Genomic DNA, 10,298 nt, shown 5'->3' on the forward strand with positions numbered 1-10,298 from the left:
AGTGATTTTTTTTTATAGGAACTTAGTAACAGTCGAATTGTTGGCAACCTACAATTGGTGCCACTTTTGTAAAATCTAAAGTAAGAGCAGGAAACAGAAATACAAACTGATGACGGACGGGACATATTTTTATCGTTGAACAATCGTTATATAAAATTCTATTAATTTAATTTTAAAGTTGTATTTAATCTTTATAATTTAATTATTAGTAATATTAGTAGGTATTTAGTGTTTAAAAAAACTATACATTAGATTTTTCAATTTATTTACTTGTTTTTTTAATGACGTCTACTTTCGGGCTTTCAGTCTTCCAGATTGATACGTTTTTATTCTTATGTACTTACTTTATTGAATCAAAAATTATACACAATTATTTCAGCACATCTATTAGCTGTTTCAAAACTATAAAAACGCAAACGTCGCAGTTTTTTTCAAAATTAGCTGTTCTAAATTGTAACTGTAAATATAATTTTTTCTGAGCCAGACATCTAATCATTAATAATTATTTTACAATTTTTTAAATCTTATTGAAAAAATAATTAAGTAAAATGCGACGTTGGCGTTTTTATAGTTTTGAAACAGCTAATACATACTTTTAATAATAATAGTGTTTCAATAACATAGTTTTTTAGTTTTTTTATTATTTCATTTTTTTAATTTCTTAGTTTTTTTTATATTTTGTAACCATTTTACCAAATTTTTCGTTTTACGACGTGGTTTCACTATCTTATAATTTCAGTTTTCCAATTTCAGTATTCTTATTTTGTACTTTATTAGTTTTTTAATTGCTCACTTTTTTAGTCACTTTAGTTTTTTTATTTTTTTTTTCAGTTTTTAAGTTTTTTAGCATTTCAGTCGCTTATATGTAGTGTGTTGTTTTTTATAGTTTTTTTTTAGTTTCTCAGTTCTTCAATCAGTTTTTCCGAATTTTACTCACTGTTTTTTAGTTTTTTTTGTGTTTTAGCTTTTTAGTTTCTCAGCGTTAAAATTACTTATTTTGAATGTCACTTTCTAGATTTATAATTTTTCTATTTTTCAGTTAGAAATATAGGTACTACAGTTTTTATTACATTATTTTTTAAGGTTACACTGTCGTTAATTTTGAAAATTCACAAATCTTTGTAAAAGTACAGCTTTATTTTAGTCAATCCATTTAAAAAAAATATTAAATAGATAATAAATTGTCTAACAAAATTAACATTGTAACTTCTTGAAGTTACTGAACTCGTAATTAAAGTGTAGATTTTTGTAAAAAGTAGTTATTCCAGAAGTTGTGGAAAAAATAGTTAGTGACAAAGTGTAGAAAAAGAATCTGGATATAAAAATTTACTAAAAATAAAACTGTTAATTGAATAAAAAAAAATAATGCAGATTTGCTTGATTTTAGTATTATATTTTATTTCCATACAGTAAGTTCACTTTCTAGATAAGTTACTACAGGAAAACGAAGTAATTTTACAGCAACAAATCTAGAACAATTAAGTTCTTTAAACGATTAAGTTCTTTATAGCTTTCTTTTGTCTAGTAAAAAATTTTAAGTTTTTATTTTTTTTAGGTAACAATAAAAATTATCTTATTTTTTCCGTTGTAGGAATTAATAATATCCTACATTACCTGATTTTAATACCTAATTTCAGTTCCTTACAATCTTTTTGGACACCTAAATTAAACTTTTAATCACAAAATCTCTATAAATCTGTAGTTAAAACAATTTTCTAAAAATAATAAACTTGATGGGCTTATATCTATGCTCCTGATAGCAGAAATCTACTAAATAGGAAGAAACAAACATCCTAAAATTAAACTTTTTCGCGTTGCTGTGGAACGTAGAACGTCTAAAGACATAGAAAAGTGCATAGAACTTTGCTTAAGCGAGTTTTCAAAAGAAAATGTAATTTTTTTATTTTTTGAAGGTCAAACTTAATTTTCGGAAATTTCGAAAATTTAAATATTGTAAAAAACTATTATACAGGATAATTCAAAATCTCTCGGGAGGTGATAAATGACATCAAACTGAATTAAACTTTCTACGACAAAAAATGGTTAGAACTTGTTTTTACGAGATATAGCTCTTTAAAGTTAAATTTTTTTGGTGCTTCAGAACCTATTTTTTTTACTTTAGTTAGCGGAAACCACAGTTCTTGCATCATTAAACAGATAGCTGGTAACAAAAATTACAAAACAATTAAAAACTTGCATAATAAAAAAATTAAGTTGCTTGAAAAAGAATCTGACTTTTTTAATCACCCTGTATAATACGTAAAATAAACTATGGAATTTTCTAAACCAAACTCTCTTGCTCTGGGACTTTTAGTTGAATTATGAATTTTTTTTGTGAAAAATTTAAAATGTCTCTGTAACCGGAACCGTGGCGGAGCAGCTCCGGGTTTTTACCATTCGATAGATAAAACTTACTTACTGCAAACAACCATAGTTTATTTTGAGCAAAAGAAATCCGAAGTTTAACTTTTTTATGTCACTCTTCATGGTAACATCAAGACTATTAAGAAAATCATGTTAGCCTTGATAACAACGTTTACATGTTTATGTTAGAAATTATCTAATTTTTTATTATTATTAAAACGAAATGGATATTTTTTCACACTATTAGTTGATTTTTGTAGCTACAATTTTTTTTAGTGTGAAAACATTCTTTTTGTTGGCGACTGTACGTTCAAGTGGGTGTCAACAAAATTAGTGAATGAATATGAGGAAAATCCTAGTGATTCCTCCACGGTTTGTCATCGCATCTATTTATACAAACAATAAAAATCCACACTTCTATTTTTACATTAAATAGGAAATTTATAGCTCGCCAATTGAACGATTGGAATTTGTAAAATAAATATTTCTGTTATGACGAAACCGAATTGTCAATTTGTTGTTAGTCATAATTTTGATAAATTTTCCTTCCAGGATCATTGAACAAAACATCGTTTTACAAAAATAACACGAGGAAAAAAAACAAATGTCAAGGATCATAATAACAGACATAATAACCTCAAGAGCAAAAAAGAAACATAATTTTTGTAAAAACCAATTAGCGATGAACTGATGATGGAGTCACGTAACGTCATATTTACTATTATTACAATTTATGTACAATTGAGTCGGTTTCTCTTCAATTAAAATTTAATTTGACAGCTGTCAAATTCCATTACGACACTCGATTTGACGTGTTTTTCTTGAAAATGCGCCCCAGCCCACTTGATCGCCGGCACCTTAAAGGTCAGAAGATGTCCGAAAATATGTTGGTTTCGGAAAAAATGGTAATGAATTGTTTAGAAAGGCAGCACGTGTGAATTATCGCCGATTTCCTGATTCTTGTGCGATGTTCCATCTTTTACAAGATGGCATAATTATCAACCAAGGCCTTTGAATTTTGACGACCCAATACTTATGTATCTGGGGGAAAGCGGCGTTGTCAAGGCGACCGACTCATCCTCTGGACATCCTTGCAAGGCTACCAACTCGATCGCACCAAATATTCTTGCCGGATCTGGATTTTGTTTATGAGGAAATTCCGGAAAATTTATTACAATAATCCGAGATTATTTAACTTCTTTGAATTATATCACGAGTAAACACGAACCGGATCCGCCATTTTCGTCCACGAAGAGTGACCTATGGATTATTGATGAGTTTAAATTTCCTGTTTTTTGGACAGGTGGCGCCCCACAAAAAAATCGCTTGTGAAATCGAACGTTTCGTAATTAGATATATACCTACAATAAACAAATTTCTTTTATTTTATCGTAAAAATAAAATTACGTCGTGTATTATGTTAAATGGTCGAGAGAGATGTGATTTATTGGAATGCGTTGCATAATCGAGTGAAAATTGTAGTGTGCTATGGAATTTGGGAGAATTGCAGTTGGCGGGGGCTGATGTGTCAATCGAGATTTGTCACGTGGGCCAAACCGTGGCCGAGGTGATTTTTTAATTGTGTCTCGGTGACTTTATCTTTGGCGGTGGTTGTACAGTCACCCAGAATGAAAATGATGCGCCGTTTTTAATTTTTTCAATATTTGGTATTTTTTTCGTGACAGGATTTTTTTTTAATTTCAAATACAAAAATAAACTTTGATAAAGCTTATCAAAGAGAACAGTTGCGAATTTTTGTTTTTTTTATTTATAAATAAAGAAAAATTTTGCTAGACTGACTGGAATATCATGAAATTTGATTCAAGTTGATGTTATTTTAGTTTATCTCTTGCAATTTAGTGTTTTATTTGAATTGCTTCAGTCGATTACAGTAAAACCTCTCAACAACGGACACCCCCTTTAATTGTCCGTTGTCGAGAAGTGTCCGTTAATGGGAGGTGGAAATTTTGATATAGGTTTTGTTACGTTTCTACAAAAATGTCTGTTGTGAAGAGGTGTCCGTTATTCGGAGGTGTCCGTTATGGGAGATTTTACTATATCTTATTTTTTGAGCGGATTTTTTTTAAAATTAAGGTAAAAAGCTTTAACCTTTGGCCGAAAAAATTATTATTTTGTTATTTTATTCACCCAACTTAGTCGAATAAAACTTTTTTTTTCGAATATTTTGATACTGTTTACGTCAATAAATAATTATTTCTTAAAGTTTTGTAAAAATAATTCTTCGGTTTTTGAATTTTTGATTACTTAGTCGACAACTTAGTCGAATAAAACTTTTTTTTCGAATATTTTGATACTGTTTACGTCAATAAATAATTATTTCTTAAAGTTTTGTAAAAATAATTCTTCGGTTTTTGAATTTTTGATTACGTTTTTGAGATAGAATTTTTTTTTTAAATTTGCAAAAGTTAGATGAGAATTAGATTATTTCAATCAGCTTTCAACCAGAGGTTTAACTTCAAGGAATCAAAAGTAATGTTATTTATGCTTTTCGTGAGCATTTATGCAGTTTTTCTCGAAATTTTGTTAAAACAAAATATATTTTAAATGCAAAATTATTTAATTTTTTTATTTTTTTTTTGGACTTTTTCAGCCAGAAACGCAATTATTTTGCAAAATTTTGTTAAAAATTAACCGAAAAGTCACTAATTTTATGCTAAAATTTATGTTATTTTAGACTATTTTGGGTCCTGTTGTGGATAAAACTATTTTTTTTTTCGAAAATTGTACTTCAGTTTTGATAAAAAATTACCAAATCAGATCGAAATTTAAATTATCTTAGCTCGATTATCTTGATTTATCTTTCAAGACACACCACATCCTTAAAAATAAAAAAATAAATAGAAATTTTTGTTAGTGTTTTTTCATTTAGCTTGTTTTTCATCAAAATTTTGTCAAAATAACCTCACAAAAAAACATTCTTTTGCTGAAAAATAACCAAATTAAACCAAAATGAATAGAAATTTTTTGTTTTTTTTTTGAGTGTTTAGCACGTTTTTCAATATTCAACAAGAATCAACAAAATAAGACTGAAATAAATTAGATAACCTAGTTTTTTTCCAGAAAAATTTTGCTAAAACCAACTGAAAAATCACCATATTGAGCGAAATCGCTTTTACTTTTATATGTAGCCGATTTCAGTCCATTTAGCTCTTTTTTGAAGCTTAAAACTAATTTATTTGTTGAGATTTTTTCAAAACATGCTTCAAAATCACAAAACTGATTTTATTTTGTCAGTTTCACTGGATTTTGTTTTTTTTTTGGCGAAATTTTTTATAAAGTAAGGTGAAAAATGACAAAATTTGGTCGAAAAACGAGTTATTTCTTCTTTTTTCAAACTCTTAAACACGTTTTGCCTTTTTTACCTAAACAAACTGAGCTGAAAAATTACTTAATTGTATCAATTGTAATTGGATCAAAACTCAAAAATAACATTGTTTTAATTAATATTTTGTAAAAATTGCCAAAAATATGCCAAAAAATTGTCAAAAAAAATCTTTAGAAGTCAGGAATAACACAATTTGAATTTCATAAAATCGTAGTAGGCTTTCTGTCATTAATGCTGGCATTGACAGCACATTCTTACTTCGAAATAAACATTACTCACGCTTCGTTTGTTTTTATTGGTTAAACAGAACCAAATTCGTCATCAAATCTGAAGAACCGTTTAACGAAATAACATTGAAAAAAATGGAAATCGATGAAAACTAATGGGTTATTGATCGTTAATTACCTGATTTATTTGTTTTTTATGAAAATCTCAAGGATGCCGAATTTTTTTGAATTTCCCAGTGGCGTAGCCACAAATATTGACACGCCATGTGCTGTTTTTCGAAACGCTGACACGTCTAATTGAAAAAATCCAAGGAATCTTGTTTTAGTAGACGATACAATGAGATAATATTGAATTGTTTGCATAATCAAGGATAGATAAAACAATGATTTTATGACGGTAATTTGCGTAACTAATAAGCCAACTAAAGAGCAAATTCTGAACATTGTAAAAATTGTACACACACCTATGGTAAACAAACTGTCTTAAAAACATTTTTCTCATCGAATTTTGTTTTTTTATCTGCACTCAAACTTATTCATTTATTTACCAAGTATTTATTCCAAAGCGGTGTGAATAAAATTACAATAATTATTCAAATATGGCCATTGTATTTTAATCCACTCGTGCCTCCGTTAAAATAGGTTGCATTACAACCTGGCAATTTTTCTCCTGATTTATTCCAAACGAAAAATCTCGTTAATTGGCTGACAAATCAATTGAGAGTTTACAAGACGTCACGCTGACTCTCATCGTAATTAAAAGCTTGTAAAACCCAAAAACAGCCATTAAGTAAATTAAGTCTTACGCAACGCCGAATTTTAAGTCAACTCAATCTGAATAACTTAAACAACGACTTTTTTTGGTGCATTTTTTGGTTTCATTGCGCAAATTTCAATTTCCACAGATTTAGGGGTTAATTAATTCCAGCCGTGATCTTTCTTACGCAACGTCTGGCTACTTGTCGTTTGTTTATTTAAAAAATTCGTGAAACTTATCCGCATGTGTAATTTATTGACCAATAAATAAAAATAGATAGGTATTGTAAAAAATTTACCAAATAAGGACGCAATAAGGCGACATTTTTATATAATAGCCGAATTGGGAAACAAGGTGTTAGGAAACACGAAAATTAAGTTATTTAACCCCACGTTGGCCAGTAATTTACATTTTTATGATTTAAATAAAATGCCTGGTTAGTCAACCAGTGCCACGGCTGCGTATTACTAGTTGCCTGACCTTGAAGACTAAATTATCCAGAAATAAGTCAATTATGATAAAATGTTAATTTTAATTGATTTACAGTACTTTTTACCGTTTTATTATTTATCGGGTGCAATTTTATTAAATTATATAAGTGATTATAATGGTAATAATTATTACAATTTTTAACTTTGTCTAGTTCGGTTTTAAATTAGACCGTGACGCCTAGGCTTGGGACAAATTGCGTCAATTGACGTTGATAAGGCTCAATAAATTGATAAAAGTGGCGTAAAATTCGAATTAGGCGCCCTTGGGTTAATTTCAGTGTGGCTTAATCTAGCCGTTACGTCTCGTCAAGTTTTGCGTATGTCAGACGATGAGGTTTGGTCGCTTCATGTCGTAGCTTAGTTCATCGAAAATGTAAACACAACAAACCATCAACGCACCAGTGATTTGAAAGTGGTGTAAAAAATCGTGAAATTCGTGTGCAAAAAGGGCCAATTTCCGGCGGAAATGTTTGTTTTCGTCTAGTCCGATGTTCGTTTGTTTGTGTTTGACGGTGTAAACATTGTGTTTGATTGATTTTTGGTTAGTTTTGTTGTCATGTGCCCGCCGTGTAGGTATTGAATGTTCGATTAAAAAGCGATTATTCGTAGGTGTTAGCCTATTTATGATGAATTTATTAATTGTTGCAGCAATGGCAAGATTTCGTGCGAGTTTGTGGACATGTGGTCGGGATTTCTGGCAGGGATTTAGGACGAATTGAGGATGCATGTGAGTATACAGTCCTGTGGGAACATTAACGACCCCAGATTAACCCCAATTAGGGATAAATTGGCTTCGGGGTCAGTGGCGGGGACGGTTTTTTTTCGAATCGAGTCGGCGGGTGACGTTTGATATGTCGTTTTTTAATGGGCCAATGGGGGTTAGAAAAGTGGTCACTGGGACGGGGAAAATTGTCAGTGGCGGGTCACAATTAATTAAATTAAAAATAATTCAAAATTAAATAATTAACCATTTTGATAGAGAAGTACGGAGGACTATAACTTAGGAGACGAAACAATTTTCTGTACCCAGAAAAGATAGTACGGTGGAATAAAAATGAGGGCGCTTTAAGCGTTATACCGTCTCAGCGCCATATCGTTTTAATTGGAAAAAAATGCAAATATGTTGAGCTTTGCACTCTTAACAGCTTGAGAAAAACTGATGATTAATATTTTCATCAGAAATATGAGAAAAAAATTAATTAAAATTTAAATTTTGCAATTTTAAAATTGTTTTTTTTTGTGACTTTCAGCACGTTTTTGACCGAAAATCGACATAATTTCTTAAAAAATCACCATTTTTTTAGACATAAATTAAATATTTTTGTTTATTTTTTTGTAATTTAAGAAAAAAGTTATCTAAGGATTCAACACTAAAGTTATGTTTCACCTTTACGTTCATCACTTTTTCTCTCAAAACAAAAAGTATTTTCTACCTTGATTAGGATGTGCTCTTACGTTTACAATTTTACGTACTTTTACCTTTTGTCGCATTATCTTCTTATTTTTGTCAGTTTCATGCTCTTAATATTAATTTAAAATAAATTGAATAAAAAATGATTTGAAACAACGTTTTATTATGTACATAAAATAACGAGGCCACTTCTCACTCTGATAATGAAATTATAATTTCTAAGAGGAAATTGCAAATTTTAGTATATTTATCTACTGTACACACTCACAGAGATTGGCAAAAGTATGGAATCATGAGGTAGAATGCATGTCATCAATTTTTAAGATTTTTTTCGATTTTTTTTGAATTTTTGAGTTTTTTAAAATAGTATATTAAAGTATAAGTGGATGTTGAGGTCTTTAAAACGCGTGATTTTTCGAGCACGACGTCGTAACCGGAGTGCTCGAAATAGAGCAATACTAAAAAAAAACAAAAAAAAAATATTTTTGAGAAATGATCGCATTCTTGAAGTACATGATGTACTAATTAGTTTTTTTCGTAAAATACATAGTTTGCGCACAAAACGCTTAGTTGCGTAACTCTCCATGTAGATAATAAGTATTACAATTTTTTAATTTGGGAATGAAGTAATAATATTCACTGAAATAAAATTACAACTGCTGTACTCTATATAGAAATTTTAGAGATAAGCGATAACAATCTAATATGAGTTGTTTTTGGTTTGATATAAGTAGATACTTTTTTGTTCTTTTTTTACACTGTTAAGAAACACTCTAAGTTTTTAGTAACACAAAGTAATCTAGAAGTCTGTTATTTATTATCAACAAAACATTTTTAACATATTTATATTTTCACCGTTTTCAAAACTTTTAGGTTATTCATTCCTTTTACGTCGATTAGTTTTTCCTTGGCCAACTACTATCAAACATTGAATAAATTTTTTATCAAAAGTATACAAAACTATCGAATTGATGTAATCTTTATCAGATCAGGAAAAAATAAGCTTTTCGAAAAAGATTTTTATTAAAAAAAAAATACAAGTTGTTACTGCTATACCAAATTATCTTTTTATCTCTTATAATAAGAAAGATATACTATTTTTATATTTCACTTGACCAACTATAGCCCCTAAATAATTGGACAAAACCCATTTTGGACGCCACTGTCGTCAAATGTATGTTAAAACGAAAAAGTCAGTAGCGTACCAGTTTTTTTTCTCGTACCGAAATCTATTTTTTCCTCCGACCCCTTCGTTACGGTCTCTTTGGCACGCCTCTCCACATCAAACGCATGCGTCCCACATTCCCACATGCCGGGAATCTCTTCGCATCATCATCATAGTAGGTGCCGCGCCGTCGTGATGTTTTTGTTTTGATTATAATAGTGTCGTCTTAACAACCCTCAAATATTTACGAAAAAATCGAGCGAATCGAGTGACCATTGCGCCAATCCAACCCTCTTCTGTTTCAAACGTAAGTACCACGGCACACTCGATCACAACAACAACACCACCGAAAAATCAATATACCAGGCCAGGGGTGGTTGCTGCGATTTTCGCTAATTAGTGCCGGTGATTTATTTTAGCGGAAATGATTGTGTGCCCCAGTTGCCCACTTTGTGGCCGTTCTTATGTGAAAATAATTTAGGTAGCGGAAAAAATGGATTATTTTTCATGGCCAACGCAGTCACGCGAGATGCTTTT

This window comes from Tribolium castaneum, chromosome 8, assembly GCF_031307605.1.
Source record: "Tribolium castaneum strain GA2 chromosome 8, icTriCast1.1, whole genome shotgun sequence".
Lineage (NCBI taxonomy): Eukaryota > Metazoa > Arthropoda > Insecta > Coleoptera > Tenebrionidae > Tribolium > Tribolium castaneum.